Source organism: Corapipo altera, unplaced genomic scaffold (genome assembly GCF_003945725.1).
Source record: "Corapipo altera isolate COAL_440 unplaced genomic scaffold, ASM394572v1 75, whole genome shotgun sequence".
NCBI lineage: Eukaryota > Metazoa > Chordata > Aves > Passeriformes > Pipridae > Corapipo > Corapipo altera.
This window is the reverse complement of record NW_020884887.1, coordinates 2357646-2370778: the sequence shown is the minus strand read 5'-3', so window position 1 is coordinate 2370778 and position 13133 is coordinate 2357646. Positions and strand designations below refer to the sequence as shown.

The 13133-nt window shown below is 38.5% G+C and overlaps 1 protein-coding gene across 11 annotated transcripts in view; it reads left to right on the top strand.

Annotated features, from left to right (window-relative positions):
* TENM2 (teneurin transmembrane protein 2) overlaps window positions 1–13133 on the top strand; it is a 625985-nt gene that overhangs the window by 195418 nt on the left and 417434 nt on the right. The gene's annotated exons all lie outside the window — the stretch shown is intronic.

Below are 13133 nucleotides of genomic sequence, written 5' to 3'. Positions count from 1 at the left end.
GGTAAAAGTGAATGCCATCCTGTATCACAATTTCAGTAGTTACAGAGCACCGCAAATTTGGGTGCAGCAGCAGCAGGGCCTTTTTAGGAGGACAGTAAATACAGCTGGGTTTTATTCTTACAACTGATTTGAGGCTATTTAAAATGCCTTATTTTCCCTTTATGCAAATATTTGTAAGTAAAATAAAGATTGCCAAAGACCATCAAAATTACTGGTAGTTAGATCAGGTAATCAGCATATAAGAATTGACTCCTGGCCAATGCTGTAGTAATTCCCACTCTTTTCAGCTTGCCCTGCTTGGTTGCTGGACACTTGGAATTTAAATTTAAAATCTTGCCATTTTCACATTTACCATATTGTGGGTTGGCTCCCTCTGTAATATTCTTAGTGATTAAAGCCAATTCCACAAATATATTTTCGAAGTAGTAACAGGCAGAGCCTGAATATGAAAGCAAGTAGACTAAAACAAAAGACAGCAGATTGTAGAGTTAACTCCTTTTTGTGAGCCTAGGGAATGGTATATCAGTAGTACTCTGGATAAATAACCTTTTCTGAACATCAAATTAAAATTCTTGTTGAGCTTTATGAAGTGGAGTGGTAAGCCATTTTTCTTAATATTGGTTATGTCAGTTAAAACTCTTGTAAAGAGAAGGAAAATATGAAATGGAAAATATGAAATATGTTTTTAGTAGTTAAAAGATAGGATGTAAGGGGAATTCTTAATTTTACAGGTAACCACTGTGTAAGTTTTGTTGCCTCCTGGGATCTCTTCCTGGTACCTGGGTGCTGGAGATGATTCTTCAGGCTGCTGCATTTGCTACCTGACACCCAGAGAGCAGAACTGCTTTTGGCGTTGTGTCAGCGGGTTTTCCTTGGTGGTGTTGTTTTAAGCTTTAAAAGCAAATTATTTTCTTCATTTTCCTAAAATAATCTTGCTTTCTAATTTTAATTAGAGGAACATTTTCCCAGCTGCAGTCTGAGACTGACCTCTAAAGCTACGTAGTCCATGGGCTTGGCATATCAGGTTATACACATGATGGAGACCTTCTCAATTCCACTCATCTGTTCCTCTCCTTCGCTTTCTTTGTCATTAGAAAGTTTTTCTTAATGTTTAACTTGTTGAAGCCAACTCTTTGTTGTTTGGTTTTTAATGAAGAATGGACTGTTCCTTCTGCTTAAAATTTTCTGTCTTTATATTGATATCAAATCTTGTGTTTGAGTCATATGTATTAATTTTCTGGAGTTAATACATTAAGCAAAACATGTCTGCTAAGCTACTGTTTCCATAATTATTGCATTTAACTCTTCAGATATTGATCAACCCATGTTTCAGTGAGTTTTTGGCTTGGTCTCATGCTTTATTCCTGCACTTTTGAGAGCTCTATATTATTACCTGCATGCAGCCTGGGTAACAAACACTGCAGTCACATAGTAATTTCCTAATCTTGCTGATCTATGTATTCATAACAATTAGTACTAAATTACTCTCATGCTTATTTGCAACAGTAAGCTCTGAATGTTTAAAAAAAATCCCTTATCAACTAACAAAAAAACCCCCACCCTTAGACCTAAAGAATAACAGACAACATAATATTTCTTTTGAGGTACTCTTTTTGCCACATTTACAGCATCCTTATTTTAAAAAACTTTTTTTGGTGTTACTTTAGAAGCAGCTTCTGCCAGTGGTCAAAAGTTGCCCATGCAGGCTGCTGTTGGTTTCAGTGAGGGCTAGAGCCAACATTTAAGCTGGGTAAAATTGAAGACAGACTCAGATGAAAATAATTTCATTTTTTATTTGCCTTGCTTTTTATGGCAGGCAGTTTTTGTGATTTGGGTGTTTGATTTGGGGTCATGTCACACTTGGGTGAACTGAAGTGATTAAACTTCGGTTCTGATCTCTGATTCACCCAATACAGAGGCAGATAAGCTTTTAAGATCTTGCTTCTGAGTATGTACACTCAAGTGCCTGGTCCCATTTGCAGTGTGTAGTCAGGCTTTGGGGTATTTGTGTTAGACAGTAACTTTTCATAGACAGGGATTGCCAGCTGGGATAAGCAAAAGATTATTTTGTTTAAAAAGAAAACAAAAAGAGCTTTGTTAGTAGAAGCTGTTATGAACAGGGATGTGGAAAATTAGGAAACTGTGGTTCTATAACATGCATCTATCCCACACTGATGGACATCCTCTGCTGTGACCCAGAGAAGGGCCCCTCAGCTCCGCAGTGCCTGAACCACTACACCAAACACTCCTGGAAATAACAGCGAGTCAGGATGCTCTGCAAAAAATACTGCCCAGCATATTTTGTCACCGTATTCAGTATTTGGAATCTAAAAGAGCACTTAAACCTGAGCGGGCTGCTGATGGTTGCACTGAAGAGCCCACTCTGGCTGCCCGTGGAAATGAATGCCTTTGATGTCCGTGCACTGCAGAGAGACGCAGTAAGCAGCTAAATGCCCTAATGCATCCTGCCACCGAGCGATCTAAAAGCTTCCATGTGCATCGTGGAGCTTGTGCAGGAAGGTTTCCACTGTCAGCAAAGCAAAATGAATGCCTTTAGCTTTAAAGTTTAAATGCCTTGCTCAGCAGGGAGCCCAGAGAGATTTGTTCAACTGAAATGAGCTTATAATAAGGCTTTCATCCTAAGATAAGTAAGGACAACATTCAGTAGCTCTGTACTCCCTCACCAGAAAATACAAATAGCTTTCTCTATGTGTTATGATGCTGTTATTGTCTTTCATGTGATATGTTGCAATTCATGCTAATCGACATTTTCCATCGTGGACTGGTGTAATGCCATGTTGTAACTACATTGTATTGAGAAATCCAGAGAAATAAGAGTTGCAGCTTACATATTAATTGGTTTGTTTGTTTTTCCCCCCAGAAACGAGCGTTAGGATAATATCTACAGAGAGACTGGCAGTGGCAAGGTATTTTAAACCGTTTAACCGTGCTCAAACTTTGCAGAGGTTCAAAATACATTTAGAGGGATTCATAGCAGAAGAAAAAATCCATCAGTGGCTGTTAAACATGTTAAACACCACTCCTGGCTTAGGCAGTCCCAGAGCTGCAGGTTGCTTGAGGGTGTGCAGGGGCTATCAGTGAGCCCGCTGCTGTTGGAGACAAGAAACCAGGTGGGATGGCCCATTTCTCTGACCTGGTGTGGCTGTTTGTATATTCTCACTCCTGTGTTTGCTGATTTTCTAGCCCCACCCCAATCATAATTATTTCTTATGCAATAATCGAGCGGCAGTATTTGATCTGCAGTTTTCAGCTGGGATTGTTAAAATAGCATTTATGGCTGGAGCCTCGGTCCACTCCCTAGTTTTGCGTGTGGTGTTTTGTTACAGGGTTTCTGAGTCCCTAATAAGCTGTTAACAAGCTGTCAATTATAGTGCTCATGCAAATTAGCGAGACAGACAGTGAGGGACTGATGTATACAGTGTGCTATCTCAGAGGATGTAAGTAAACCCTTCCAGTTTTAATCACTGTCCTTGCAACTCCATCTTCTTAACGTCTATAAAGTATTCATCTGGTCTTTTCCTTTATATCATGTTTACAATTGAATACAGTAGTTAAATATCAATTATTACAGGTCATATTTTGTGTTAAATACCAGGCATCTAAAAATAGAACAATGACATTTAGATACCAAGGACTTCAATGAATCTGTCTTTTATGATGGTTTAAATGTCTTATTTACAATTTGCTGGTTTTCTGGGTTCACTGGTATCATCCTGCTTTCATTCCCACCACCTCCTTTGTATTTTCTGTTCACTTGTTTTCAATAGATCACATTTTTTGCTTGAAAATCCATTATTTCTTGGACTCTTTTTTAACTCTTCCCCAAGGACTGCGAGCCAGGTGTAAGTCTCAGTACACCAGTCATCAAAACTTCTGTGGCTGCTTATTTATTTATTTTCTAAGTAATTCTCAGAAATGAAGTCTCATAGCTCATACTCCTTATCTTGGTCATGGTTCCCTCAGGAGCTTGCCACGAACCTAATCTCTTTCAAATTCTCCATCAAAATATCAACATAAATTTATATGTGTCCCTCTTGGTATCCATTAATTCTTGCAATACTCACCCAGTGTCATTTCATACCCTGTGTTACTAGATTTGGCTCTGTAAGCACAGATCATTTTGACCTTACTAGTTCCAGTTAAAATTCAAATGCTTCTGTTTTGTGCTTACCACTGCAATATTTTTCATCTGTTTGGAGGAAGTGGAACAAAGTAGCAATTGGTTGACTTTGCTGTTTGACCATTGAAAGTGAAATTACTGATGGAGTACAAGTATCTGACATCTGGCTGTGACGTTTAGCAAGATTTCTGTTTAATAAAAACGTCTGGAAGATTTCTAAGGGAGTTGCATAGAAGAAAAGCTACTTTTCTGGTGAATTTTAAAGATAAAATGATCATCAAAAGCCTTCTCACTTGTGGGTTTCTCCTAAGTGCATGTGCAGTTGCAACTGAGGAGGGGAAAAGGGGGTTAACCTGGGATACAATTGTGAGCAGAATGAAGTCCATTCCTGATTGTTCACATCTCAGTTGGAAGTGTAAACATTTTAGACACCTGAGACTTTGAAGAGAATTATGTTTTATGGGGGACTGCATAAATAAATGAGATTTCAAAAGGCACAGTTCTATTCTGGCTTTGAAAGATTCTTTTGAACAAGTTCTGTTTTGTGGGGTCATACTGAAGCCCACGAGATCCTTTTATTTAGGTCTGTTTTAAAAAGGCCGTTGGTGTCCTGGGCTTAAGTCTGTGTTAGGGAACCATGGAATATTTTAGGTTGGAAGGAATGGCTGGAGATCATTTAGAGGTCACTATCTCAGCATGTCCTTTCTTCATCCTGCCTTCAGTGCAGTGACTGCAGAGGAAGGTCCTCAACACCTCAGGAATCAGAACGATCCAGTTGCCTGGACTCAAACCTGCCAACAGTTGTACGACAGCTGGATCAGAAGGAAGGGATCTTTCACCATGCAGTATTTGGTTTCTTGAATTTCAAATATTTAAACCCAATCTTAGGAGTGCAGAGGCATTAATTTCACCAGAGTTAAATGCTCTTAACTGAGTATTCTGCAGAACTAGAGTGGGTTATGTGCCTGCTGCCTTGATTCTGCTGCATTAATATCAAGGGCTGTTTTTCTTCTGTGAGCTGAATGGAATCAGGAGCAAGAGCTAAGTAAAGTCAAACAGGCATTCATATTCATTCAGGAGCAGTACAAAGTATGTATTCAACTTGGTGCCATAATTTGCCTGTGATATCTGGTAAGCTTATTACTTAGCAAGAGCTATTAGATGAAGTTGGGCTCACAATTACAAGGAGACCCAATCAGGCTTTTGCTTCACAGAGCATGTATGACTGTAGGAAGCTGATTAGGATATTTGTAGGATATTAGTGGGAGGCTGAGGAGTTGTCATTCCCTTTTTTGAAAAGATGGATTTGTTCAAAAAGCTATCTAATTGGATAGATAATTGATTAACTGAGAAATTATATTTTCAACAAAAAGCTGTCACCAGTCTGATAAAAAGCTTGTCCTTTACAGATTTTTGGAATATAAGGACAGATGTCTTCCAGTTGTCATTGCCCAGCTGGAACCCTATAAGAAACAAAAGAGCTGTAAGAGACCATCATACTGTCAGGATGTGTTCAAATTGACTATTTTTTAAATAGTCAACAACAACTGGCTGCAGCATCTGGTATTACAGTTCTAGAATTGTTAATTCTCCCAACTTTTGATTAGAATAGCATTACGGACTGAAAACAACACAATTTCTCACTGGTTCTCCTTTTTTTTCTTGAAAACTTACTTAACTACAAAATGCACATTTTGTAGTTGAAACAGGAACCTTGAAGTTCCTGATTTTGTGCTTTGGGACAACTGAAGAAAACCAGCTCTGGTGATAGCATTGCTCATATAGCAAAAGGCAGCAGGAATTCTGTGCCTCCTCTCATCCCTGGTGACTGCAGCCCCCAGGGAACTGCTGCAGGGAATCAGTGGCAGTGCTTTACCCTCGTCTGACAGAGCTGCAGAACTGCTCACAATAGGAACACGTTCAGTTTTAACTGGTTCAGTGTTCTCTGAACAGCTTGAAAGGCTTCCTTCAGTTCTCAGTACCATGGGGTTTGGGGTGGGGTGGGTGTGTTTGGATTATAGGTGCTGAGTTCAAAGATTTCTGACCCTACAAATGATTTAAACCTGTATATAATGCAGAACATACTGGAATTAAGTCTTTGACTGGGTAGGTCTTCTAGTATTCCACAAAGACCAAACCAAATAATACTTTTTTGGAGCATTCCACTTTTGAGTCTGCAATCCTGAGTCTGTGGGGTGCAGTGCTGCGTATTCTTACGTTCTATATTACTGTGGTACCTGGCTGCTTTTCATGCATATGCTAATTCCCATTTCAGATCCAGCCATCAAAAATGTGTATAGTTGAAGGCACAAATTCAAAGGCCAGATTTGAAAGTTTGGCTTTTTTTTTTTTTTTTTTTTGTCCTGTTAAGCCATCAGAGTTGATTTAAAATTTCACACATAGAGTCTGCCTGCCTTCCTCTAAATCAAAAGTAGCTGCATTCAAATGAGGGAGGTTGTGAATGGAGATTAAAATAAATAATAGAAAACATTAAGAATGTTCGGAAAAAATGAATGTTATAGAGTATCCCTCTAATTTTGTGCAGAAGAATACTTATTTCTTAACCCATTAACAAAAAAATATATAAGGTTAACTTGACTTCATTGAGGTTTTGCATGTTTTACACTTCATGGACATGGACTAAATCAGCTGTGCTAAACATACTTATTAGTATTCAATTTATTTCCCAGTTTCCTGAAGGAACCATGCTAATGTTTGGACTTCTAAGTTTGTTTTGATTTCTTAGTGGGAAATTGTATCCACATAAGTAAGCATGCACTGAACAGCAATAAATCATTATTTCTCAGATGACCAATATCAGCAGGAATCTCATATCCTTCCCTGCTGGAGCTGATTTCTAAATTCATTGAATAATTATTGGTGCTGCTTTTCATATGTGACAAACATTCTTCTCTCTCTGATTCTGTTAAATCTTACACTGATGTTCGCTCACAACCCAACATGCAGTGGGTGTTATTTTTAGGATGTGGCAAAAGGAAGAATAAGGAACCGACTTACATTTTAAAAGAACAACTTATAATAAACTGGGAACTTTGTACTATGTAGTTTAAGAAAAAAAAAATCCATTTCGGATTATTTTAGTAACTTTTTACATTTTGTGTTTTATCATATCAAAATGCAGATATTTTATTTAAATGTTAACATCCTTGTAATATCATGAAATGTCCCTGTCATGAAGAATAATGTTGTCAATTTTAAATTATCATAACAAAAATGCAGTGGTACAGGATAAAGTGTCTCTACTGAATACAGAATTTGGTGAAGCTCTTGAGGTTTTAGCAACAATTATGCAGATGGCAGTGATCAATGGCTGCATGAAATTTTATCTCTTGCTGTAGATCTAACACCAGTTGTATCAGTGTCTTTTGGAGAACAGCAATTGTTTTTATAATCTGGATCAGAAAAGCAGTGTGAATTCCTGCAGATCTGCTCCAGCTGGGCTCTGTGTCAGTGGGATTATTCCCAAAGCAGGGATGGAGAACATGGGGTCTCTGGAGCTGGGGCAGAGGAGGCTCATCTTACACGGGTCTGAGGGATATTCATGCACTTCAGTTGAAGTTAATGTCACCTCATCAGCACCACTGATGTGCTATTAGGTAAAACTGGGGGGAAAAAAGGTAATTGGTTCTCAAAATGAAATTAAAAGGACAGTTCTTTAGAATTTAAAAATAGATCTATTAAAAATGTTAGTTAAGTCTATAACAAATTACTGTTTCGTTCATCAAAGGGTTAATTGAATTTTTAAATAAAACACTGCAGAACTTCTCTATAGAAATGAGATGTCAATTCGTTAGAGAAAAAAACAGCCTGTAATTTAAATAGTTTACCACCAAAATGAATTTATTGGGTATTGACTGGCTCCCAACTCAGTTTTAATACTGATTAAATATTACAGCTTCATTTCAACATCCCTGTTAGATTCTTCTAGCTTTTTTTTTTTCGTTCCCTCTTTTTCCCTTTTTTTTTTCCTCATATGGAAACTTGGGTGATTGGGTTCAATTAATTTTAGAAGTTATGTTTAGGATAAGGTAGGTGCAGTGAGAAAAGCCAGTCTGTTTGCAATGACTTTCCTTTCTTGCTTGTGAAATATTGTTCCTTTTTTAGTCCATGGCTTATGCCTTCCAACCAGAGAGAGCAATTCTGCAAAGATTCCCTCTTCTAGAAGCTGCCGCTCTTAAAATAGTTCCATATTTTTTCCATTTATTTACCATATTACCTTTTGCTGCTATCAAAGCCCAATCTTTTGAAACCAAAGCAAAGTTTAATTTTCTCAAGGCTCTTAACTGTTGTACATTTCAGGATTTTAAATTGGCTTCCACAAACTGAAATGCTGTGGAGTCGGTTTGTCATCAGTTAAATGTGTTGCCCTCCTGAGTGACAGAGATGGGATGTCTCGGGGAGTGCTGGTGCCTGGGTTTGTTATCCCACACTGTGTGGCCTGTGTTGCTGGCATCACTCATCTGTATGCAACTAGCTCACCAAATGGCAAAAATAAATCTTATTTTATTTCTCAGTTTATTTAGTGAATTTCCAGATGCAGCTTTTTAATATTTTGGGGGAACAAAGCAACAGAAGAGAAGGGGTATATATATGTGTATGTGCTCTACACCCCCGCGGGTAGGGGCAAGCTTCAGGCAAGTTGTATCAATTAACCAAATTGAAACTTAACTTTGCCCTGGTACCTCCCAAAGCAGTAAAGGCAGGAGGGGAATAAAAGAGAGATTTGGTGTCCCCTCTGCAGAGCCAGACAGCAAAGCTGGTGCTGCAGGAACCAGAGCCCTGAGGGTGAGCTGGGAAGCAGTGAAAGTGCCCACCCAGTGATGGGCACTGCTCTTAGTAAACAAGGATAAACTGGACTTCTGCAGGGTTTGGTAGGGCTGGTTAACAATCCTCTGTACAGGAGTACGTGTCTGCTGCTTCAGGCTTTCTTTGTGCAATTGCATCCTCATTTGAAACATTGTTTTGGCTATGTTATAATTTATTAAAAAGCAGTAAATTTGTTAAAATGGAACTGAGGGGTTTTTTTTTTAAAAATCATCCATAGAAGGCAGGGAAGTGTTTATTAAGAAAAGCTGTAATTGTTAAAGCGTTAATTGAATCATACTTTGGAGTATTCACATTTGATGGTCTGTTAGCTTAATAATGACTCAAAATTAATGTTGTTCCTTGAGCATTCAGCATAATGTGAATTTATTTTTTTTTCTTCAGCTACTGAGACTCCAAGAGAGACTTTTAGTATTAGAGGGTGGTGGAGGATTGTGGTACAGGTAAAATAACTCACCAACTTCCTTACTGTTCTTTTTAGAAGAGGGAAAGGAGAGCAATATCACAAGTTTTGATCCTCCAAAGCTGACTGTGCATGGACAGATGGGTCAGTGTTACCACCAGCAGCTCCTTGAACCAGCTAAGGAGCCACATGAGGCAGCTAACAAAGTCCAGAGCTAAATAGTCATGATTTAAAGGTTCAGGTTTAATACTGGGCTGTGATGAACAGTAGTGTTTTACACCTTTAGGTGCTGTCATTCTGGATGACTCTCTACTCAACAAAATATTCTTGCATTGGGATAACGTGGTTGTGATTGTAAAGGGGTTTTTGAACTTACACTTTGTAGTACAATTATGCAGGAAGGTTTTAAAAATCTTCAGATACAGGGAACGTGCATCTGCTTCTGCCCACAGTACATTGGCGACCCCAGGCTGTGAGAAACTTGTCTCTGTATATTTTTTATTAAATAAAATTAAAATATTAGCGATTCAAATAGCATTAACTTACTCAATTTGTACTTAAGCATTTTTTGTTGCTATTTGCCTATGTTTATGTGACTCTACATTTAATATATTACACCTAAATGGCAAGAGCTCTGAAGTAAAAGGTTAGAATAACTCCCACCACCCTACAAGAGTCCCTAAAGAGAGCCAACCTTCCCAAGCAAGGTCTGTTGCTCCTTATTCCTTTGGCCTCATAGTCTCACATAAAAAGTTGCAGAATTTTTGTTTGTTTAGTTCCTGTAAGAGAATGAATATTTACACTTTCCTTTGTTTCATGCAGGCAGATAAACATGTAGAGTGGCATTTCTTATCTTCTTTACATGCTGCCGTATTGCAGACACTCTGTTCCTGGGATGTTCAGGTTTGTGATACTTTTGGAAATAAATTTGGCAGCATTTCCTTGTACATCTTTTCCAGTAACAGCTGCAGCTTCTTTGCCTGTTGTGTTTTCCTTCTGTGATGGGTTGCAGTCAAGTGTGGTTATGGGAGATGGCTCCTTCCGCTTCTGAGTGTCGAAGCCAAGGAAGTTTTGGCTAAGTTTTTGCTCTTCTTTCTCTTTCTTTGTCATTCTCTCCTCTCATATATTTTGGCAGTGTGCTATGGGAACAACAGCTACAGCAAAGTTGCTACAGAGGAAAAGACAAAAGCTGATTATTACATAGTTAAAACTAATGGACTTCCTTGACAGTAAAGAGCATTTCAGGTGTTGGATCTGTCCTGCAGCTTTAGGAATATTTGTGGGTTCGAATGGATGCTGAGGGTCTTTTTTATACTCTCAGTTTTCTGAGGGTAGGAGGAGAGGCCCCATGGTGGACACAGAACAATGGGATCTGTCAGACTGGTGTGTTTGGCAGGCTCCTTTCCTCACAGCGTTCCTCGTTCCATGGAAGGACAGGGAGTCAGGAGCGAGTGTGGCTGTGTTGAAGGGCTGCAGGTGGAGCCCCGCTCACTGCAGGATGCTGGTGGGGACAGGGGTTGCTGAGCTGAGTGTCTGAGCTCAGGGAAGCAGAGACCTTTAGAGGGATGCACAGATTTGATGGCTGGGGGGTGGTGCCTGACATTTAGGGCAGTGTCAAGGTTGAAGGAAGGCAGTGCTGCAGATGGTGATTGCAGTCCCTGCTAGAACGGGTGCTTAACTCAAAATTTAATATCTGATGCTTTTAGCTCTGGGTGTGTGTTAATCAGCCATGTGTGTAAAGCAGGATGGTGACCTTCACAAAACCCTGAGCCATTAGTTAATTCAAACAAACCTAAATGTTTGACCAGTCATAAATACCAGGAAGATTGAATGGGTGAAAACAAAGGAGATTAGAAGCTTTGTCTGTATATAGAAATCACCAAGTTTAGAATCATAATGGTATTTAAATGATTCATTTACATCCAGATGGAAAGAGAGTTCTTTTTTATGCATGATTATAAAGTTACTGCAACATACCAATTTATACCTGGAGGCACAGGTGTGACAGGCAGCACCAGGTTCATGGGGTTTGTAATTGCTAGAGGTCTGTTTGTTTTGATTTTGTATTTTCTCACTTAAAATACAGATAACAATAAGAAGTCTTTATCAGTGACTAGAGTGTCTCCATAATGCTACAATTTTAAATCCAAGAATTAAGAAACCCAGTTGCACTTAAATAGTATACTAAATATGTATATATATTTAAATGTACTGCACCAGGAGATATGAAATCAAGCTCACCTTCTGGTTCAGATTTAATGGTTTACGTCAAGGTAAAATTTTCACAGGACTTAAGTGAGATCTGCCATCAGATGCAGACAGGAACTTCAGACTCCCACTAAAATTGATCTGTTTCCAAAATGAAGATTGCCAACTCATGTAGGTGCTTTAGAGCATTTTACCCTGTTCCTTCCTTTATTGTTTGTCTTGCCTCAATAAATCTATTTCCATGCATTCTTCTTTTTCCAGAAAGATCTCTCAGAGCACTCTCTCTTGTCCTGTTCCATTATTCCAGAGCATCTTCCCTCTTCCTTGCATAGTCTAAGACAGGGAATTCCTCCCCAAATCAGTGTCTCCAAAGCAGTTTGGATGTATCTGAACAGCCTTTCTTTCCTGTGTAAGCTTGACCTTTTCTTAACCCATGTTACAGTGACAGTGATAAAAACCACCTGAAATTTAAAACAACAGCTTCCTTTTACCTGCATTACTCTTGAAAATATTGGCAGTGTGGATTCAGTGATTAGACAATAGCTTGTAATAATTTTTATCTAGTGATTAAACTAGTGTTAAAAATTTGCCCCGATGTCCTCTTACTTCTGCCGTTTTTATTCAATTAATTAAATAAAATGTACTTCTTAAAGTAGAATCTTACATATTAACAGACCTCTGCAACTAAATTTAAGTAAACATTACATATTTTCTGACTTCACAAAACTAGCAGTCTAATGATAAGGAAATATCTTGAAAAACCTCACAGTATTTAGGAGTCCTTACATCTTTAGCAACTTCTTTTCACTATAATCAGAAAGCTGCATTCTGCCTTTGATTTACTTTCTCTAACTACATTGATTTCCGTAGCCTAATATATATTTAATTTGTAGGGATGTGATTGCAACTAATATTACAGAGCTTTTAAAGGACAATAAATTCCAGAGTATGTTTTATAGATTTTTTTATTATTTTTTCTACCTCAAATATTTTAACCACTGAGGAAGGTATAATTTATCTCATTGTTAGACTTCCGTGCATTTTTGATTTGTTATAACTCAGGTTGCACTGAGATGGAGTGGTGTGTTCACATTTTCCAATGCAGTTCTCTATTTATAAACTGGTAACTAATTTATAATTAAACTCATTTTTAAGGGAAACTCAGGCTGATGTACAGTTCCTAAAGTTCCACATAGCTCAGTTGACTTCCAAACATTTGGAATGTGCAGCTAATGTAGCCCTTCCTTGTGGGGAAGGAGAGGAAAACTGCAGGGATACCCAAATGATAATTTGTCCTCCACGTGGTTTTTTGGGATGTAAACTATGAGAAGGGTGTAGAGAAGATGAGGCCAAGCCTGCTCTTCCAGGTGCAACAGACAGGTGGAAACATTTTCATTAATATAGAAGAAATTTTGTTCAACACGGTCAAACTCTGGGATTGGTGCCCAGAGAGGATATGGAGTCTCCATCCTTGGAGATTTTGGGAGCTTGACTGGGTGAGGTGCTGAGCAGCCAGGTCTTATTTGATCTGCTTGG